Source organism: Acomys minous, assembly GCF_964271855.1.
Source record: "Acomys minous genome assembly, chromosome: 8".
Lineage (NCBI taxonomy): Eukaryota > Metazoa > Chordata > Mammalia > Rodentia > Muridae > Acomys > Acomys minous.
The window spans coordinates 46,649,082-46,672,375 of NC_140489.1; the positions used below are offsets into that span (position 1 = coordinate 46,649,082).

General features: G+C 45.0%; 1 long non-coding RNA gene across 1 annotated transcript; it reads left to right on the forward strand.

Moving 5' to 3' along the window:
- The first annotated feature begins 8,104 nt into the window (after positions 1–8,104).
- LOC311603014 lies at positions 8,105–21,620 on the forward strand. The gene is made up of 3 exons (XR_014780923.1): positions 8,105–8,243; positions 19,159–19,285; positions 20,821–21,620. It is a non-coding gene; the product is annotated as an uncharacterized lncRNA (long non-coding RNA).
- Positions 21,621–23,294: the final 1,674 nt, after the last annotated feature.

The following is a 23,294-nucleotide window of genomic DNA, read 5'->3' on the forward strand; positions in this document are numbered from 1 at the left end:
ATAAAAAAATAAAATAAAAAGTAAAATAAATAAATAAATAAATAAAAAGGACTCCTCCCTCATGAATGGAGCAGTGAACTTCAAAAAGGATGTGTTGAAATGGAAATCCTTGTCCTCTACCATATGAAGAGATGGGGAACACACCTGGTCCTGCCTGGCATGCCAGGCCCGCTGCCTTGGTCTTGTGCTTTCCAGTTTCCAACCCTCTGAGGAAATTGATTTCTGTTCTGTCTCAGCTACCGGAGTATGCGCTACTTCTCTCATCGCTGTAACAGAATACCTGACAAGGCAACTTGAGGGAGGGCATTTTTATTCTTGCTGACGGTTTCAGTACGTGACGATCAGGGAAGGCATGGCCTAGTGGCTCTGTAGCAGTGGGAACAGATGACGTGGACTCCACATTACAGTGGACAGGTCACAGGAAATGAAGACCAGAATTACAGAGTCCCTCTGCCAACCGGGCCCCACATCCCAAAGGACACACACCATCCCCAAACCACACCAGTACTTGCACATATGAATCTGTGGGGGACATTTAACATTCAAACCACCACTGCATTCTGTCCTTGGCCAGGGCACACAGTCATGGCACAGCACAAAACATTCAGTCCCGCAGAGGCCTCTTAGTCTTCGCACTACGATGACTACTCAGGACGGAAGTCCCGAGATTAAAGTCTGTTCTGAGACTGAAGGCAAATTCTTACCGGTAACACCACAACACCAAAAAGCATGTTAGATACTTCCAATATATGACGGTCTCTTTAGTACACACTGCCATTCCAGAAAGCATGGAAAGATCATGAGGAAAGATCAGGAAAAAAGCAAGATGGAAACCCACAGGGAAATCAGTACACCTCTGGTTCCTTATCTTACACTTCATTATTTGAGCTCCAAGAGACTTGAGTGGGATACAGGTATTTCTCTTAGGCTGACTCCACTCAGGTGCCAGTAGCTTTCCTCAGCAGACATCCTATAGTCTTAGCACATGCAACACCCTTGGGTCCCCATACAGGAAATCCGACCTTGCTGCACACTGTGTCCCCACATTTTCGCAAACTTTGCTGCATGCCCTGTAGTCAAATAACTCTTGCATTCTGTAAGCCTGCAAAACCAGTACCACATGGACAAGGTTAAATTCTGCTGCAGCCTGAGATGTCGCTTTGAACCAAGGCTTCAGGAGCCTCTGGGTACCTACATCACAGAGCCTGACAAAACATTTCCCTAGGTGGTCATTTTCTGAGCAGGGGACCCCTGGAACTGCTCTGTATTTCCAGCCACTCTTTTATTGAAAAGGAAAGTCTTTTAAATGTATTTTTATACCCTTAGCCCTTTTATGGGAAGATTTTCAGCCTCCGAGAATCTTTCTCATTGTCCTGATTTTAAAAAAAAAGTGTTCAGCATCCCTTCCATGGTGCTAATTTGTTTGGCAACTGCCCCCTCTTGGTCCCCAGTGTTTGCTCTGTTCACAACTTTAAGCATATTCACGGTCCTTTCCTTAATAAACTGCACATGGGGGTGCTGCATATGTATCTGTGGAGGGGTGCATGCGCACGTGATGTGTGTGTGGAGGTCAGAGACAACCTCAGGTGCAACTCTTTCTTACGCTGCCTCCCACCTCTCATTTGAGAAAAGGCTTCTTGTTGGCCTGGAACTTTGCCAAGTAGTCTTAAATAGCTGACCAGTGGACACTTGTCCTCCGCTTCCCAATGGGGTGACAAGTGTGCACCACGATGCCTGACAATTTTTTATGTGAAGTGTGGAACTCAAACTCAGGTCCTCATGCTTGTGAGGCAAAGGCTTTCCCACATGAGCATCTTCCTTGTGCCAAACTATGGATTCCTTTTATGTCATTCTGCTCCGCTTTTTCTCTACCTCACTGTAAACAACAAACAATAACAATGGCACATCCTAAATACGCTGGCTTGAAATTTCCTCTGCCGAATAAGTTAGTCCACTACTTTTGAATTTGGCCTCGTTCAACTTTTCAGGACAAAGGCAAAACACAGCAAGATATTTCATCAGGAGGCCACAGAAACGGCCCAAGCCCCGGTGGAGCTCTTGTTCCCATGGGAAACCTTATTCATTATTCACCTTCTATCCTTCCTCACTTCCACCAGAATCAACCACTAGGCTCTGCTTCTGGCATTCTGGGGTTTCTCCGGCCTGCATCTCCAAATCTTACACATCCCTCCCAGGTCTGAAGGTCACACAGCAGTGCTCCACTTCTTACTGGGAGTCTTCTGTATGTTCTCATTATTGTGACAAAAATGCCAGCGGGAAGCCCGGTAAAGGGAGAAAGGATTATTTCCTTTTGTGGTTTCAGAAGGCACAGTGCCCCATGATGGGAAAGGCACGGCTGAACAACTCGGTGCTGGTAAGATTAGGTGGAGTGATTCCTTACATGGTAGTGGATGTTGTGGAATAACTGTGAATCCCAAGATTGTGTTGTTTACTAGAAAAACCTGTTTCTAGTTGTAGTGTGGCTCAGCCCTAGCACATTCCTTTAATCCAAGAGCTTTCTACTTGAATATTGTAAACAAGATTAAATAAAGTAACCCTAAATCAAGAGGTGGAGCAAGCAACCAGTTGACAGGAAATGAAATAGGAAAAAAAACCAGAGAGAGTAAGAGGAAGTCAGGAGGATGGATAGAGAGAAGCCCAGGGAGTAGAAGGCAGGGATGTTTAGCTTGAGGGTTTTTAAGACAGCGTGGAGAGGGAGAGTTTATTTTGGCGATATCAGCTGACGAGGAAGGTCGGCTGGGAGCTTTCTCTGCGTCTCTGAGCTAGCAGGCTTTCACTCCAGCATCTGGTTCCCGAGTCTTTATTGGTAAAATGGAGCAATTAAGAGTTTCTTGGAAACAGCAAGTGGATAGGTGCACATAGTACAGACTGGAACAAGAGATGGGTGAGGCCCACCTCCAGCGAGACCAGCTGTGCCCCGCATTCCTGGGGTTCCACAACATCCACACTGCCACTAGCTGTGGGGCCAAGTGTCCAAGCACAAGAACCCATGGAGACATTTTACAGTCAAACTGTAACCCTGAATCTCAAGTGTTCTGTTACAGCAACACATGTGGACTTTCAATGCACAATTTGGCTTGGGGAACTGTCTCATAGCCTTGGTAGATGGTGGGTTGATGGCTTTTTTTCTCCACTGTTCACTCTTTCCCCTCGTCCTTCACCAGGGTTATCTCAAATTTCTTGAGGTGAATTAAATATTGAAAACATTTAATATGGCAATTGCTATCCAAAGACTCAAACAGTGTCTATGAATTTTATACCATTATAAGTAAAAAATTAGGAAGAATATTATTCATAGGGAGAACAGTGTCTGGATTAGGGTAAAAAAAGAAATCTGAACATTTAACCCCATTTATTTGCCAGGTTTACAGCTGAAGTGTAAAACCATTTGTGTGTGCATGCATGTGTGTGTGAATGTGCTCTGCAAACACGTAACACTACACATGCAGACGTAGCATCTTGCTTTTCTCTATGTCTCGGCAGCATTACCAAGTTTGTATTTTTAAAGGCTACACACTGTTCCATTTTCTAATTACCCAACTATTTACTTAGTATCCCTTGTACTCTGTCCTTAGATTGTCTCTTATTGTCTGGCTAGTATAAGTAGCCATATACATAGGCTTGTTTGCATTTAGGAATTTTCTCCTCGTTTCCCCCATGAGTCTGTATCTGAGAGAAAAACCCACAGGCTCGCTCCCCACATGGTGTGTTAGAAGAGCATAGCCTGGGGTCAGAAGCCTCATATTGGCTCGCTGAGTCTCTTTCTTGAAGCAGACATCTTCAACCATGATGTCTATGACCACAAAGCTGAGGAGTTACAGTGGACAGTTGTCACATCAGAGTTTAATAGTCATTGCTTTGCTTCCCATCCAATGCCATCATTTTTCTTTTTTTAAAATTTATTCATATTACATCTCAATTGTTAGCCCATCCCTGTATCCTCCCATTCCTCCCTCCCTCCTGCTTCCCCCCTACTCCCCTCCCCTATGCCTGTGACTGAGGGGGACCTCCTCCCCCTATATATGCTCTTAGGGTATTGAGTCTCTTCTTGGTAACCTGCTATCCTTCCTTTTTGTTCAAGGTAGATACAAGGAAGGGATGCCATTGAAGATGGTCAAGGGCATAGTGACGCTTGGTGCCCTGGCAAGTCCTCACCATTATAGTACAGTAAGGTTGGTTCTATGCGTCAGAGAACTAATTGTGTCATTATTTGATTTTGTTTTGTTTTATTGTTGTTGGGGTTTTTGTTTGTTTGTTTGTTTGTTTTTTGAGACAGGATTTCTCTGTGTAGCCTTGGCTGTCCTGGACTCACTCTGTAGACCAGGTTGGCCTCAAACTCACATAGATCCGCCTGCCTCTGCCTCCTGAGTGCTAGGACTAAAGGTGTCTGTATGTTTTTAAATTACCTTTGGCTCAGATTGTGAAGTCCATTAGAGCCAAAAGATCCTGCTCTCCAATCCTCACACAAACCATAGCTTGTTTTTTAGATGCCAAAACCTCACACTTAAGGTGTTCCTTTGTGTTCACTGCCTTTATATTTGGCTCAACCTTCATTTTTAAAAATGCTGTTTTAACAGTGTCTCTCTGGCATAGCCTGTGCCAGGAACCGAGCTGCAGAGACACCACTTTGAATGTCCAGGAATTTCCATTCGAAGGGTCAGGACACCGAGGAGGGGCAGGGAGGACAAAGGGACATCTGAACAGCCAGTCTGTGCCTCAGCGCCTGCCAAGGGCTGCCGCTGGGGACACAGGAAAATGAGGGCAATGACAGATACTGATCTTGGAGGCTGGAGCCAGTCCATGTCCTGCTCCGCAGAGCTGAGACGTGTTGGCCAATAACATTTCTGAAGCTTTGCTGTACTGTGGCCAGACTCCAGCCCTGCCGGGGCTAGCATTTCAAGATGTGAACTCTGAATATATGGACGTCATTTCTGATAGAGATGTCAAGAGAGCCGTGTAATGTTTTACAGGACGAAAGCAAGACAGTTCTGGGATAATTAGGAATGACAAAGAGTTAGGTTGTAGTGAGTGGCGGCTGCACCACCTCGTGGGGGCTGCGTGGAGAACGGCAGCTCAGGGGTTGGCTCTGCGTACACGAGGAAGTGCAGTTCTTGCCAGTTCTGCCACACTTCTGCCTAGGCATCCTCCTAGGGACTGCAGTGGTGAGGTCGTTCTAGCCTCTGCTCTTGCAGAGCCGTATCCAGCTTTGTCATTAATAACTGTTGGCTCTGTTTCTTAACAATTAAACTTTATTATACAACCCAACTAGCATACACAAGAAGGAAAAAAAGGTTAAAGGGAAAAAAGAGTGAACCTTCCGGTAGCCGTTCCACGGGACGGGTCCTTAGGTGTCTCTCTGGCCCGCGTGCTGGTCCGGTCTGGCTGGTTGCTGCTCTCCACACGCTCTCGCCTGCGCTCAACTTGTTGTTCTCTCCTCCCCACCTTCCCAGTCACATGCAAAGGGCGGTCTCCTTCTCCCTTCGAGGGTCAATTAGGAAAACAATAGCCACGGTGGGGTTCCCAGGTCGGCTTCCTGAATTCCAAGCCCGGGAAGGCTCCAAACAGTCTCTCACAAGGTATTCATGGGGTGCCCCAAGGGTAAAGCCCGCCAAGAATGCTTCCACCTGTGACAAAGCTTAATCTTTCCCACAAATAACTCCAGGGGCCTTTGGGAAAACACAGACCAAATGTTGCTTTCCCTGCAAACAGGTTTTAACAACAGAGGATGAGTTGTAGGATTTTGAGCGTGCTGATGTCAATCAGTGCTGAACTATGACATGTTTTCTGAATGAGAATTCTTAAAATAGACTAACCGGTACCTAGAATACCATGCTACCCAGACATGAGTTTTATGGCCCTGTCCATCAAGCACAGAAGACCCTCTGATGAGGTTCCTTGGAAAACAGCCCAGACAAGGCCTGGGTGTGGTGGTGAATTTAGGGAAGGGTCCTGGGGACCAGGAGTGAGGTTGCGGAAGAAGTGACATAGAACTAGATAAAAGGCCAAGGCTCAGTGACTGTGAACGGCTGAGGACACCAGGAGGCCAGTCCCTACCACAGACCCTTGAAGGAACTGAGAAAAATGTCCCTCAGACTGGCCCATTGAGGAACAGAGAACTAGGGAATTTATTTGCTAACTTTTGTTCCCTGTTCATTGGAGATTGTCCCCAAACCAGGGGACTCTCCAGAAATTCTAAAACAATAAGAGACAGATTAGATAGATGATAGGAGAGAGAAAGAGAGAGAGAGAGAGAGAGAGAGAGAGAGAGAGAGAGAGAGAGAGAGAGAGAGGGCACAGAGACAGAGACAAAGACAGAAAGACAGAGACAGTTTGTCATCTGAAAGCTGGAAAGCTGGGAGTGCGGGGAATGCTGGGCCTATAATTCAATCTGAGACCCCAAAACCAAGTACCAAGAGCAGAAGAAAACAATTTTTAAAAGCTTTTAAAAGGAGTAAAGAAGAAAAAAAGAAAGAAAGAAAGAAAAGAGACGAGGCGGATAACACAGATTAAAGAGCAATCAGAGACGTCGCCTGTCTTTGTTTTTCTGTCACATCTGGCCCTCATGGTGCTGTGCATATTGGTGACAGTATATTATCTTAGCTGACTCAAATGCTAACAGCTCTGGAAACATCTTCACAATCACACTTAGAAACATTTTTTTCTCCAGCTACTGGGCATCCTTTAACACAGGTGAATGCAAAAAGTTAACGGCCACAGTCTCCTAAAATGTCAACCCCCTTCCACCTTCTAGATCTCCTGTGTGTGGGATCAGGATTTTGGGGAAGATCCTTGGGGGGCAGGGAATAACAGAGAGGTTCCCTAGTACATTCTTGAGGCAAGACATTGACGCTGTCCTCTAACTAGTTCTGGTGTGCCGCCTTGAGTCTGGCCTGGAGTCGACGGTTCTAATCTACAGAAGATCGCCACCATTAACTTCTCAGTCAGCGCCTCCCTCACTGCTAATGAATGAGTGTAGGTACGTTTTAAGATCTCTGGTAAACCAAGAAGCCTAAGCTTCTCAACCTGTGGGTCGCAACCCCCACAGGGGTCACACATCGTACACCCTGCAGAGGAGATAGTTACATTATGACTCACAACAGTAGCAGAATGACAGTTATGAAGTGGCAATGAAAATAATTGAATGGTTGGGGGGGGGGCTCACCACAACATGAGGAACTGGAGCAAAGGCTCACAGCGTTCAGAAGCTGAGAACCACTGAGGTGAGGCAGTTCTAACATGCCTTCCTGACTCCCCTCTCTGCAGGGGTAATAGCAGCACATCTTCCTCAGCTGTTGTCATTCTTGTCCACACATCGAAGAACCTGACTCCAGCAATCTAGAAAGCTCTATAGGAGGCTAAACCCTAGGTCAATAAACAACTTCCCTAGATGACTTTACATTCTACCCCCCTCTCCCAACACCTTCCAGACTCACTCCTACGCACACACGTTCTCAAGTTCCTGCTGGGACATATTAGTAATGTCCCATAGTCCTCCGGAGAAAGGCTGTCTCTCCTACAGCAGACACTGTTCAGGCTGTGCTGAGAATGGATTCAATTAATACAGTGGAAATGATGGCAGGTGGGGTAGATCTTGAGAAAAACAGCAATCATCCTGTTGCAGCTGAGACTTCTGTGCTTCCTTGGCAGGGTGTGGGTGGGGCGAGGTGTGGGTGGGGCAGGGGTTGGGTTGGGGCAGGGGTGTGGGTGGGGCAGGGGTGTGGGTGGGGCAGGGTTGGGGTGGGGCGGGGGCGTGCTGCTATTTTCCAGCTGGGTAGCAGGGACTGACTCTTTCATTCAGTGAAGTATGGACTTGGCTCTCCTCAGGCGCATCTACCAACATGTCTTCTCATTTCTCAGCAGCCGGCCGCTTCTGTACAAGGCCTCTGACATCACCAGAGGACACTTGTCGAGGATGCGTGATCAGAATCCACAGAAGCAAGCTGCCTGCCATCGGCAGGAGATATGCATTCCTTTAGTGCAACCATGTACTTTCTGAGCTTCATGGCTTGCCGTAAACTGAAGATCTACAACCCTCTTTCTTCAAGGTTCTAGAACCGATAGCGTATCATACAACTGAGTGGTCTCCACGCTCAGCCTCTCAAGTGTAAGCACTTCAGAGAGGTCGATGTCCCCACCCACCGCTCATCTGTGTCGTGAGCCACTGGGACGTGTCACTGCTGCGGGTTCTCGGCAGCTCACATAAAAATGGCAGCAGGGTCCCTGTAAGTATCTCTTTTCCCTGGCCCATCTGGGAGTCTGAAACAAGGAATTTGTGTGGTGGCTTGAAGGATGACCCCAGAAAGCTAAAGCAAAGGATTATTGAGTCAGACTGAAAGGGGGGAAAGAGAAAGTGGGGGAAGGGCGTGCATTTCGATGGGCTTAAGTTCCTTTGGCAATTAAAACGATAGGTGCTCACCACAACCGAATGCAGAAACACATTTTTATAGCAAGTCCCTTTAACTGCCGACCCATCCCTCCCTGCTTCCATTTCACAATGTTTACGTCATAATTTATTCAGGAGTAGGGTTGGCAACTCCTGTTGAAGCCCCTGGGTGAAAGTTTGAGAACAAGATAGTCATCCCAAATTATCACACCACGGATCATTTTTAATTAAAAAAGGAGGAAAGGATGCCTTTACAATGACTGCATCTGGGAGAAACTCTATAAATAAGAAACCAGATGTGACCGCTTTATGGATACCATAAGGAGTAGATTCCTCTATGGGTGTGATTACCATTATATAATAGATGGATACGTCTTTCAACTGACGTTTGAGAAGCTTCTTTAACAGGTGGTGGTTAACACAAGACCCACAGTAGGCTAAATGGAAGAGAGACCTACAGCTGCTCGGCCTTAAAGGGAGCAAGTGTGCTGCACCTCCCCACCTCCTCTCAGGGCTCAGGTATCCTTGCAGAAGAGGGGGCAGAAAGAGTGGAGGAGCCAGAGGTGGTGGGTGAGTACAAGGAAGGAGAGCAACCTCACATGTGAGCGCACAGTGACTGTGACAGCATGTACAGCGTCTGTCCAACCCCAAGACAGACCAAATGCCGGCGTGGAGACACCCTGTCCCATCCCTCGCAGTGGCGTGAGTGGCAACCATTAGCTACAAGGAGAGGGAGGGTCTGTTTTCTTTAAGAGCAAAGCCCAGATAAATTGACCACCCTCCAGTAGAAGACCACACATCTAAGAATATTTGGACAGTCAAATTGGACTTGGAGTTTTTTTTTTAAAGTACAGAAGGTTGGGTGGTAGAGAACGGGATGTGGGCCTGAGAAGAGTTGCTGTGAGGGGGCAGTGCATATAGTCAAAATAGTGCATGGACTCAAAACTCTCAAAGAAGTAATACCGTTTAAAAGGAAAAGGACAAATGTCGAAGAATCGAGGTTTTGTCCTGTCTTCCTACAAGTACTGTAGCCCAGAACATTGCTTTATAATAACAATTTAACCAAAGAATGAGAACAAATTTTTTTTAAAAAAAAGAGTATTTCATGGTGTGGACATACAGCTCGGTGGTTAAGAGCACTGTCTGCTTTTCCAGGGGACGAACAGAGGCCACAGCAGTTAATGACTACCAGTGTCTCCTCAAATAAACCATGAGAACTGCCCCATGTCTCCTCACCAGGCCAAAGGAACCAAACTGGGACTGTTATGGTTTCTGGGAGCCAGCTGCCAATTTTCAGGAACAGATGAGCATATAAAATTGCAGGGGTGTGTCTGATCAGTAAATCACCCTAGAGGCCCAAGGGACTCCCAACCTCAAATAAAAAAATAAAAAAATAAAAAAAAAAAGAAAGAAAGAAAAGGAAAGTATGATCATACTGAAACTCCAAACATATCTTCATCAATGGGCACGATGGGGTTATATAATGTGCAGGCATTCAATTTGGTGAGGAAAGTCTTTGCACAGCAGCAATTACTATAAAAGTTTTGAGAGAAGCCAGGCATGCTCTAGAGGCAGAGGCAGGCAGATGTCTGAGTTCGAGACCAGCCTGGTCTAGAGAGTGAGTTCCAGGACAGCCAGGGCTGCCCAGAGAAATCCTGTCTCAAAACAAAAACAAAGTGGAACCCACCGCGGAGATAAGAAAATGTGGGAAGGCTTCTAACGTGGAGAACAAGGTTTGTTTATTCATTTATTTATTGTGTTGCTGAGGCTGGCTTCAACGGGGTTACGGCCTTATAATCCTGATCTGCTTCCTGGCAGATGAAGGTCTGGTTTTTGCTTTGCCGTTGTTAGAGTGATAGTGGCAAAACTGTTACTTTAATCCCAGCGCTCAGGAGGAAGCGGCAAAAAGGATCTCTGTGAGTTTGAGACTAACCTGGTCTACAGAGTGAGTCCCAGGACAGTCGGGGCTACCTGGAGAACCTCTGTCTCAAAAATTAATACAAACAAACAAATCACTATAAAATAAAAATTCATTCTTATAATTTTATGCACATATGTGTACACGTGAGGGGGTGTGCACATATGTGCACGTGCAAGCCGTTGTATGTGCACTGCACAATTGTGTGGAAGCAACAGATTAGCATTGGGTCTTCCCCCTCTATCACTCTGCCCCGGTCTCTCACTGAATCTGGGTCTCACTGATTGATTAGGTAGGATGGCTGCCTAGCAAGTCCCAGGGGTCCCGCATCTCCACCCGAGCAGTGCTCGGTGGGTAGCAATGGGCGCTGACTCTCAGGTCCTCATACGTGCACTGACTGTTGCTTTTGTGTGGTCTCATATATCTTTGTTTTACATCCTAAGTAACAAAAGTTAATACACGTGGAGTATATCAAAGATACAAATAGCAAATTTAATTTTGGTTCTCATTTGGTTCCTGATTTAAGTAAACCAGAAAAAAATGTATTTATGACGTAAATACATTTATTATTTTATTGCACTTCTTACATTCTTTATTAAACAGATTTTTATTTCTTTAAAAATTTTTATTAATATGAATGTATACATATGCATGTGTGTGCACCTATGTGTGTCTGTTTGTGAGTGTGTCACAGCATGTGTGGAGATCAGAGGACAGATTCTGGGAATTGACTCTCTCTTTCCACTGTAAGTTCTGGGGATTATACTCAGTTTGTCAGGCTGGGGAGGTAAACACTTATATGCACCGGGCGATCTCTCAGGCCTTGATCTTTTATATTTAGAAATTATTATTTACTTCTAGGCACAACATTGGTATTGTGTGTTTTGGGGAAAGTCTGCATTAAAAAATACATATAAACGTTTAGATAATATTCAGGATTTACTTTAACATAACCCACTGGGAATCGAACAATCAGGTACAGGCATAAGTGAAACAACCTGGCTGTAAGCCGATAGACTCTGACTGTGGGGGACGTGGCCACTCTTATGCTATCCCGTCTACCTCAGTGAGTACTTGACATTTCCCATAAGACGAAAATGTCTTGTATTTGTATGATCTGGAAGAGAGGTTCATGGCAAAAATAAAGGCGCATCCCACAAATCTTGTGTATGGATTATCAGGCAGCGTCTCTCTCTCTCTCTCTCTCTCTCTCTCTCTCTCTCTCTCTCTCTCTCTCTCTCTCTCTCTCTGTCTGTCTCTCTTTAGTCTATAGATTTTTTTCATATTTTTTTATTTTATTAATTGCATCCCCTCTCTTTAATGAACTATTGAAGAAAGACGGTTAGGCAAGCAGAGTATTCAGGGCATGGGTCACCTGTCAAATGTCCTTGCGTGTCCCCTAGCACACTGCTTCTTCTGGACCAGACTGGAATCAAAACAACACATTCTACCTTCCCCTTGAAGAGTGCCGTGGCTGTGCAGGACAAGCCCGGAAGCCTAGGTTCCATTACCTTGCAGGACAGAAAATGGCATTCCGCAGAGTGAAGCCCACGCCTAGAGCCTGTCTCTGCAGTGCCACCCACACTTACCGGTGGCTGCTCAGTCTTGTGGACACCCAAAGTAAGACACAATAAAATGTGTTGTTTTCAAGGCCTTGCTGCTTTCATTCCCAGCTGGCAGCAGCACCATGTGCCTTCTGGGGTGTCAAGCTGAGGAGAAAATGTTTTTACTACCACCCTGCTGCTTTTCAAAATAACACATCCAGTGAGCCAGCTGTGGTAGGACAGGAAGCGTCACAATGCTTCTGCAGTCGGTGTCATGTAACCAGTTCTAGAACTCTCCTCCTGCTTTCCCCCCACTGCAAGATAAGCACCACATGCATGGCTTATGGAACGGGGTTTGTTATCAACAGGACATTTGGAAAGAGCATTGTTCCTATCCAGAGGTGGAAAACTTTCCATTTCTACTGTAATTTTAAATGTGGTTTTGAAAAAATGCTCATATTTTACAAAGTAGTGTTATGAATTCATGAATCCACTGTGTGATTCATCTTCCTGAAACTAGAAAGAGAGAGAAATAAAGGGTTGCGCTCTGCATCTAACTCTTGGCATTAAGAATACAGATCTAGGGAGAGACAGCATGGCTGTCGGGTCAGCAAGACTAGACTAGACGAGGATGAGTATGATGAGTATATTCCAGTAGGCAAGGACTGTGTTCTTCCCAATGTTCCAGGGGTGGCAAACTCCCATAACACAGAACAACGGTGGTGTAGCATGCTAAAACATGCCAGGGACTCTGGCCTATGAGACGCTGAAGCCCACATGGGTATCCACCTAATCAAGAGCCCTCACAGAGGCTTGAATCTTGAGTGAGTCAAGGTCCTGTCAAGTTAACAATCTTAGCCACCAGAGTTGGCTCAACTCGAGGCCCTGAGTGATATAAAGTAAGACAAAGGCCACCTCTGCTATGATCCAGAGGCATCAAATGTGGAAACTCAGGGTATGCAAACTAGAGTGTGGTACCCTAACCTAGCTCATAGGTGGGTTTGTTTGGCTTCTGTAGCTTTGTTTTTAAATGAGTTAACTAGAAATATAATTTAAAATGAAAATGCTTTTCACATGAACTCTGGTGCCCCATATTTGACCACATCCCCTGGATGGGGAGGCTTGGTGGCACTCAGAGGAAGGATAGCAGGCTACCAAGAAGAGACTTGACACCCTATGAGCATATACAGGGGGAGGAGGTCCCCTTCAGTCACAGTCTTAGGGGAGGGGAGTAAGGAGAAAATGGGAGGGAGGGAAGAATGGGAGGATACAAGGGATGGGATAACAATTGAGATGTAATATGAATAAATTAATAAAAATATAAAAAATAAATAATTAAAAATTACTTTCAAAAAAAGAAAATACTTTACATAACAATTGCCATATTTTACTTTTCTTAAAAATGCCCATATTCTCATGTGGCAAACAGTTGAATAGAATTAATGAACTGTCTCCCGCAGGGTTCTTTTTCCCTTCCACTCTTTCTTTGTTCTTTTTTTAAAAAATTAATTTATTCAGATTACATCTTAATTGTTAACTCATCACTTGTATCCTCCTGTTCCTCCCTCCTTCCCTCTTCCACCCTATTCCCCTCCCCTAGGTCTGTGACAGAAGGGGACCTCCTCCTCCACTATATGGTCACAGCCTATCAAGTCTCATCCTGGTAGCCTGCTTATCTTTTCTCTGAGTGCCACCAGGCCTCCTCACCAAGGGGAAGTGGTCAAATATGGAGCATCCGAGTTCATGTCAGAGTCAGTCCCCGCTCTCCACTCAACTGTGGAGAATGTCCTGTCCGTTGGGTAGATCTGAGTAAGGGTTCGAGGTTTACTGCATGTATCGTCCTTGGTTGGTGCAGTAGTTTGAGTCTTCCTTCATTCTTTCCTTTGCACCTTTCTTCTTTCCTTCCTGTCTGTGTGTGTATATGCATGTGTGTGCATAAATGTGTATGCATGTGGATAGAATACAACGAGTTGTTCCTTGGACGCCGTCACCTCTTTACTTAATTTTTTTGTTTTGTTTTGTTTTGTTTTAGAGACAGGATCTAGCATTGGCTGGACCTTACCAAGTAACAAAGCTGGCTAAACAGCAAGCTCCCGGAATTCATATGTCTCTGCCTCCTCAGCTGTGGATTGCAGGCACACACTATCTTATCCAGCTTTTCTTGATATGGATTCTGGAAACCAATTCGTTTAACTGACTGAGATCTCTCCCTCAACCACTGTTCTCTTTCTTGTTTCGTTCTTGGGCGCATCTCCATCGACTCCCCCAGGCTACCACCTTCCACTCATCAGCAGTTACTTCTGCTTCCTGTGTTCTTAGACCTTGCTCCTACAGTCTCCTGATTCTAACTTGATTTCTTTTGACAGTCTTCTATAGAGAGATATCAAGTTTGCCTTGATTGGAGGACTCCTTTTTATGGGGAAGTTTTATGTGTGACACTATATAGAGGAATGTTAATTGAGAACATGGCTGTTCTGGCAAGAGATCACATCCAAAGATCTTCTAGGTCTGTGTGATCTAGCTGGAATACAGATACTCGTTAAATCCAGGAGACAGGCAAGCAGATCTGAGTTCAAGACCAGCTTGATATAGAGCAAGTATTAGGTAAAGAAAAGCTTAGGTAGAGGCATGGTGGTACATGCCTTTAATTTCAAATGAAGGTAAAGTTTGTTTGTAGAAAGAAGCTCCCATGTTTGAAAGTGATGTCTAATTGAGTGGCAGAAAAGGCGAAGAATCGGAGAAGATTTGACGGAATAGGATATGCCCAACTCTCACAAGAGAAAGGAAAGGGAAACTACTTAAGAGGTAGTTTTTCAGAGAGAGGAGGCAGTTGTACCAGGGTGGGTTGGAGAGAGATATAGATATAGATAGATAGATAGATAGATAGATAGATAGATAGATAGATAGATAGAACCAACTAGGTGAAGACAGAATGAGCTAGAAAAAGAGAAGAATCCAGAAGATTAGAGCAGATTGGTGAGTTAGTTTGCTGCCAAGCAGAGCAATTCCAGGCCAAGAGAGAAGCCAGATTAAATAAGTCAGCTGGGAGAAGAGCTTGAGCCAGAACAGCTGAGTTGAACCAGCCAGCCCAGAGCTCAGTAAGAACAAGTAAGGCTGAACTTATTAAGCAGTAAGTCTCTGGGGCTGAAAACATCCTAGGCCTAGGTTAGATTGTACAGAGGCTAGAAGCTTCCAGGACTAGACCTAGGTTAGCAGAAGGAGGCAGTACGTCTCCCAGACAACAATTGAGCCAAGAGAATAAAATTACATTTACAATACTGTGATTTTGGAAATTGACTGTGCTCCTCAGTTAGTACAAATTGGCCCTCCAAGATCACTGTTGTATGAGCAAAACCAAGTGTCAGCCTTCAAAGTTAAAGATCTCAGCTTTGTCACTAAGTTCACTGTGGTCAAGTTACTTGAAATAAACTACTCAGTGCCACCATGTTTATATTTAGAAGATACTTTGTGAATTGGTTGGTTTTGGTAATATGACATTTTATGGTGTGTGCGTGTGTGTGTGTGTGTGTGTGTGTGTGTACATGCGTGTGCATCCATGTTATGGAACATTAGTGGAGATTAGAGGACAATGTACAGTAGTCAGTTCTCTCCTTTGACCGCGCGTGTTCTAGGGACCAAACTCAGGCTGTCAGGCCTGACAACAAGTTCCTTTACGCACTAAGCCATCTCACCCACCCCCTGATTTATTTTTATAAACCATATTTGCCTACATTATACTTTTGTATGTAGGTGGTGTGTGTGTGTGTGTGTGTGTGTGTGTGTGTGTGTGTGTGAGTGTGTGTATGTGTGTGTGTTGGCATGAAAGAGCACAAAAGTGAAAGTTTCAATTAAAAAAAAAAATCTTTGCCTTTGTTGTCACCATTTCCCGAAGTGCTGGATGTGTATTTTCAATTGCTTTATTTGATTAGTGTTGCATTCCATGGCTCTTTGTATTCTGCGAAGGGATTTTGTTTCCTTTTCTAACTCTGGAACTGTCTTCTCTCTACTTCGTTAATGTCATTGCCTCTGTAGTCACCCACTAGCCTCCTTTATTTCGTAAATCTAGAAAACGTCCACCTACATACTGCACCTTAATTGTGTCATCTGCCAAAAGAGAATCTTAAAAACACTTCCTACACATTCACACATTGTGGAGGCCTTGCATCACGGGCACTCTGGAGTCCCGCTGTGTCTGGAGAGAACTTTAGCATGATTCATGCAGAAAACAACTTGGGAAGGATGAACTCTCGAAGATTCTCTGAGGTGTGAGTGTCAGAGTTCTGGCTCACAGATCATCTCCAAAATGGTCAAGATCTTTCATCTCTTCCCCACCACAGCCTGGAGCACAAGCATTTCATTTATTCATTCACTCAGTCAGTCACTCACTCACTCATTCATAAACCGGGCATGAAGGATTCACCTGAGCAAGTGGCCAAAGAGCCTGTATGTACCGCCTACAAGTGGACTGCGTCATGTCTTGGGTCCTTTGTATATAGGCACTGCTTTGTATTTAGTAATAGATGGTTCCTAAGCTCAGAAGCAGTTGGTGATGTTGCTGATGATAATAACACAGACCAGATATCTCCAGTTTGCTACCACATATGTGAGCGATCACAGTTGCTTTGTTTCCTATACTCTGGGGTAAAGCCATTTGGCGGCTCGCAGGGGTTTCCAGAAAATGCCAAGGAGATTTCACTTGTAGTGTGTGTTTGCCTTGTGTAAAAAGGCATCTTTGGATGACAAGTTGGATATTGCTATAAAATTTAAGCTAAGCTAAGAGCTGAAAACTACTTAAAGACTATTTCTAACTACCACTTCCAAATAACCGAAAAGCGAGACAAAACACCAGAAATTAAACTTCTGTCTATTGCCCCCCTGTTGCTGCATCCTGAAGTGAGTGGCGACTGTGTGGCATGCTGAGAAGACAGTCCCTGGAGACGGTTTATGAATTCATGGTCTTGTTTGATTAACAAATCAGTCACAGAAAGAAGGGTCCTGCCCGAGCGATGGCTCAGACTTCCAGTTCCTATTAATTCAGGATTCCAGGAGCCTCGTTCTCGCAGCTGCTGTAGAGCAGATGGCAAGGCCATCACCCAAAGACTCCCAGGATTCTGTGACCACCCGCCCCCCCCCCCCACAAGCTCTTCAGGCACCCAGATTCCAGGAAAACAATGTTAGATTTCAGACCAGACACACACAGACATGCTCCATCTCGCTAACTCAGCCTTCACAGCTGAGTCCGGCCCACTACTACACAGAGAGGGAGACTCCCCGCTGCCGCTGCCGAGTGACCTTCTAAGACAGCCCAGGCAGCTGGATTTGAGCACAATGGTAGATGCTATTCTCATTCCCTCCAGGAAGCTTCAGGCCCAGGCTACTGGGCTCCAAAACACCAGAAGGCTGCTGGTGTAATAGGAACACCGTAGCCAAATGTCCTTCTCCCTAATACTCCTGTAAGCTCTAAGGCACACACTAACAACATTCCTTCCGCCCTTTCCAAAAATGCAAAATCTCCCTTCTCCTACCACCTAGGAATCAGAGGCCACCTAACGCCAGCAGTCCCATGGACCATCAACCCAGCCCTTCCTCCGAGACTTGTAGAAAAGGGTCCACATTCTGCCTCGTGGGCTTGGACTCAGGGCCCCACCAGATTGTCTTTCATTGCTATTAATAATTCTGACAAATCTGTTGTCTGTCCCAAATCACACTCCACAAGGTCCCCCCTTAACCCAATCTAAGAATCTTTAAAATAATAATAATAATAATATGGCGGCAGATACTCCCTAACCTGGAGTCTGCTTTGACAGGCAAGGACCGGCCGGAGTGAGTCCATCTCATGCCGGAACCACAGGCTTCCAAATTCAGCATTTAAGATCTATGTGACTTTGGCCATCGTCTTAGTCCAAAAACTTTCACCTATAACTTTAATAAATTCTATTCTATCTAGACAGAATCAAACTACCTATCCCATAATAATATAAAGCTACTGTAAGGATCACAATGAGTCTGCTTAGCACTATCCTTCATTGATTCCTAAAGCAAAGGAACAGAGATGCCCCCTTGGGGCAGTGGGGCTATAGTCACTGCCCCCAGCTTCTGCTACAGGAAAGGGGTGTACACTAGTGTCATGAAGGATTCGAGGATCTTATTGGTATTGGTGAGATGCCACCGAGGGAGCGGGCCTACCTTCCTGAGGAGAGCCAGCGGACAGTTCCTTAATGGGCACTTCCGAGGAGCAAGTTGTGCTGGACTTCCCAGGGTAACTTAATGGCCTAGGTAAAGCCCTCGTCCTTAGTCCTCAGTGTAAGTGGGGTGGAGCTGCCCTGACTCGTGTCACTGCTCAGACCTGGCCTGCTTGATGGGTCCTCTGACCGCTGTCCTGATTCTCCAGGGGTTCTCTGTGTTCCCCTTGCCTAGCTCTCATAACCTGATATTTAAAAACAAACAAACAAACCTGTTTTCAACTTTATTGCATCTGGATAAATTACCTTTCTGTCTTTTCCAAGCTGAAATATCACCTTCTTGTGGGACAAGAAAAAAAAAATCTCTGTCTATTTTGAACCTAAGACAATTGACAAATCGATTGAGTGAACAGATACATGGGTTGACTCATAAACTCTGTGCATGTCCAGAGATAGTCTGAAAGCTCCCTCAAATAGTAGGTCACAGAAGACTGGGAGGTCTGGCAGAGTTGGGAAAACAGTAGGAGGAAGATTTCAAAGTTTGCTTTTTTTTTTAAACTATGTAAGGTGCATATTTGCATCTCAGACGTCACTCTGACATCACCAGGCATCTTGAATATGCCTGACTTATCTTTCTCCCCTCACTCTAAAGAACCTTCCCTCCCTTCTCTCTCCCCTACCCCCCATAATTTCTCTGTCACATCTCAAAATAGCAAGTGTCCTTCCCACTGCAGACACATCTATACATATTGTTTTTGTGTGTGTAAATGAATGTTTTAAGAGAAGTGTGAAAATGAACTTCAGTTTCAAAAAACAGAGATGATCTAATTAAATATGCCATTATAACAAAACGTCTCGAGTGAGGACTCACTGAGCAAGAGCAGCAACAAAGACTGAATTGATTGACAGAGGAAACCAAGCCTGCAGTCTCTAGAGGTCTGAGAAAACTAATGTAAGCAGAGATGACTGCTCTGACGGGCATTAGGTCTCATTGCCGAGGCCAAGGACGAAGGTCCATTGACTAGCAAGTAAAGTGAGCTCGGGGTTGGCTGTGGTGTCTGGGGTACTCACCAAGCATTTTTTCTAAGGTCAGGATATCTGTCCTTCCAGGCTCCAGACTCTCATCCTATGACCAGAAAACTCATTGGTGCTATGTCATCTGTGGCAAATGCCTCAGGGAGAAGAGAGAAGCAAGCAAGCAGATCTGCAGCACAGTGCAAAGAAAACAGAAGGAGCTGTGAGCACAGGGGTGGGGGGGTGGGGGGGTGGAGGTTTGGGGGGTGAGGAGGGTGGGAGGGACATTCAGTGTTATAAATTCATTTCCACCGTTGGCAGCAGAGGCAGCATGATTTCAAGACAAAGATCACCAGTATGTGGAGACCTAATTGAAAATTTAAACTATATATATATATATATATATATATATATATATATATATATATATATATGCGTTGTCTTTATCCTTCCAGCCTCTATTCTCTCTCTCTCTCTCTCTCTCTCTCTCTCTCTCTCTCTCTCTCTCTCTCTCTCTCTTTGAGACAGGGTCTCTCTGTGTAGCCTTTGTAGACCAGACTGGCCTCGAACTCACAGCGATCCGCCTGCCTCTGCCTCTGCCTCTCCCTCCCAAGTGCTGGGATTAAAGTGTGCACCACCAAGCCTGGCCTGCCAAGAGGTCTGGCCCAGCTTCTTCTTCTTCTTCTTCTTCTTTTTTTTTTTTTTTTTACCCCTTTCCTGTACCTTTCATCTACTTTAGGCAAGTGAATTATTGTTCAATCCTAATTCGTCCAGCAAGGAAACCATAAACAGTATCCATCTTCATTCCTAGACTGTGATAAAATACCTCAGACACTGATGGTACCCGCATTTTATTGGACTTGGCTCACAGGGAGCTCATGGCCAGCCACTAATACTCTGTGCTAAGCAATGCACACATGTGGGATGCAGCCTCGTGAGGAGCACCATGAATTCCAAATTCTTAAACCTTTATGCAGAAAATTAATTTCTTCTTACTACATGAAGATCTGACCAGCTCTAGGTCCAATACCTGATTTTTATATAGTCTATGAATTTTAATTACACAAATAAATAAAGCACAAAGGGGTCGTTTTAAATATAAGACGTAGTGCAGTAAGCATCAAATCCCTACCCAGATTCAGCCAATGGACAGGACATTCTACACACTTAAGTGGAGAGTGGGGTCTGACTTTCACATGAATTCTGGTGCCCCATATTTGACCATGTCCCCTGGATGGGAAGGCCTGGTGGCACTCAGAGGAAGGACAGCAGGCTACCAAGAAGAGGCTTAATACCCTAGGATCATTTGCAGGGGTAGGAGGTCCCCCTCAGTCACAGTCATAGGGGAGGGGAATAGGGTGAAAGCAGGAGGGAAGGAGGAATGGGAGAATACAAGGGATGGGATAGCAATTGAGATGTAATATGAATGACTAAAAAATACAATAAATAAATACATATAAGACATAGATATAGTTCTCACAAAATTATTTATATATATATATATAAAGAAGTTAGTAAATTCCAGTGCAAAGAACATATCAGAATAATACATCTCGGTGATCTAAAAATGCCTTGAATTAAAAATACAGCCAAAAAATACTTTAATTGATTTTTTGGGCTTATATTCACTCCATTGACATAAACAGTCATGTTGGTGTAATTGAAAAACAGCATTATTTAAATTTTTGTGTGATGTTTCTTAGTGTTGGCTACGGCTTCTATACTGAGGCTTTGACATGCAGTGTATTCCCCTAACAGGACTGCCACGTCATGCCAGAGCAGGAAGAAGTGGTTCCACTCCATTCACGTCTTCGCTTCTCCCCTCCACCATACACACACTTGCTAATGATTTCTCAACTGCAGAACTGGAAGGGGAGCAGATCCCCCCATGCCTCCAACTTACATCTGTTCCTATCCCTGGGGAACACCCGGAACCCCAGAGCCACTGGACAGCACCCTCACTGCAGGTGCTTCTCACTGGAAACAGCAACCTTGCTATGAGACGTGAAAAGGAGTAACATCTCTCTTATACTGCCAAAGTGCCCTTCAGTCTGAATACTGGGTCCTCCCGGAGGAGCCAGCAGTCACAGCTCAGTGGCCAAGGGCTGGAGGAAGGGCCCAGGCAGAACCCGGAGCTCTAGCGGTTGCCATGGCAACAGCAGGACTATGTAAAGCTTCCAGAAGCAGATCCGTCTCAAGAGTTTATAATGCAGCCATATGCTGTCTGTGTGCAACACTTGCCTGGGGAGGGGGCGGGGAGAGACTGTTTTTCCACAATTATTTGCTGACATCTGGAGACGCAGGTCAGACGAGGTCTCTGACCCAGGTCTTCAAAGGATTCTGCAAGAGGGAAGGCTTGGCTCTTTCTGCTTGTTTGGAAAGAGCATGACAAAGCAGACACTGCTATGTGTTTAGCCATTGGCAATATGTCTGGTCCTGTGCTAACTGATACCCCTTACTACAGCAGAGTGGTTGATCTAAGAGCAAAATTGATCCCACTGTTGTGGACAGAATGTGACCTTGCCTTAGACTGGGCCCAAGGTGAAAGCAGTCTTTGGTGGCTGAGACCCCACTGAGACCCCACTGAGTCTAGCCAAGTGAAATAAGCCAGCACAAAGGGCAAACAGTACATTATTTCTCTTATACCAGGTACCTATGAGATGGCCAAAGAAACTCCGTGTTATGCTAGGCCTCCATTTTGATACCCAAAAGCTATTTGTCTCTGACCCAAGTTCCTGGAAGGTAAGTTCCCTGACAACTGAACTCCTTGACCTCCAAGCAGAAATGAGCAGTTATGACCATCTGCTGTGTTATGATACGACTGACCACGGTGGTGTTTTGTTTGTTTGTTTTTTGCGTCTGTAACTCACTTAGCGGACATTCAAGAATTGTTTTGAAGTCACTTTGACTGTGTAATCTTGGCAGAGCAGAACAGCTCTGTGGTTTTCACCTTTAAAGACTCTTCCTTATCCATCTCTGTGTGGCACACCTGTCGTTTGGCTTAGAGGCTGCAGCCCTGCTGGCAGTTTTTAATAAATTTGGCTAATTGTAATCTAGGTTGAGTCTGGAGGTCTTTCCCCAGGAGTCGTGGACTCTATGACATCACAGAGCTTAGAGTAGGATGTGGTTGCCAGAGGCTCCATGGAGGAGAGCCCATGACTTCATGTTGGGTACCAAATTTCTCTTGGATTGATGAGCAATCCTTCTGGACATGGATGTAAACAGTGGTTGCACAACATTGGAAATGCCCTTAATGCCACTGAATACTCATTTGACAAAAGCTAAAATTGTACATTTTAAGCATGTTTTTACCAACATTATAACAACTAACCAGTTTGAAATTTCTTAGGATAAAGGAAAAGTGGGATTTGTCTAAAGAGTGGACTTTTCATCTGTGGGCCTGGCCACTTGTTCCAGAGAAAGATCTACATTTCCAAACTAAGCCTATTTTCTTTTCTTTTTGTACTAGACTTGGGCAGAGTGTTGGGGTGGGCACTGGCTCAGATGACTGTGGAGACTGAGGTGCTCCACCTCCCACTGCCTGCCTGCAAGCTGAGCCTGAGTTAAGCCAGTGGGTAGGCCAGTCTCCAAAAGCCTGAGATCCAGTGCGCCTGCTGGTGTAAACCTCAGTCCCAGGGCTAAGGAAGGTGGAAGATGAGAGGACAGGTGTGAGGCTCAGCACTGAAACAGGGGGAACACAATTTTGTCCTCCCTTTCTCTTTATTTTATTCAAATTCTCAAAGGCTAGATGGTGAGAAAGCACACTAAGTGGGGTAATCGCTTGCTCACTCCACAGACTCAAATGTTGCTGCCCTCTGGCAGAAACAATATTTAATCTGGGAAGTCCATGTCACCTCAAGTTTACTAACTTAGATTATTAGAAACCCAAGGGTGTCAGTCAGTTTGTCTGTCTGTGTCTGTCTCTGTCTCGCCTCTGTCTCTGTCTCTGTCTGTGTCTCTCTCTCTCTCCTCTCTCTCTCTCTCTCTCTCTCTCTCTCTCTCTCACACACACACACACACACACACACACACACACACTTACACATGCACTTATATTTTATTGAAGGGTAAAAGGTTTAAGTATCAAGTATTTCCTGAGATGCACACTTTAAGAATTTAGTGGTTGGAACAGTATGGTCTTGAAGTCAGGCTATATTATGTTCAGCAGTGTAGTAATCAAGAGGAAAGTGATTATGAACAAATTAAAGAAAAAAAAACATTTGAAAAGATTT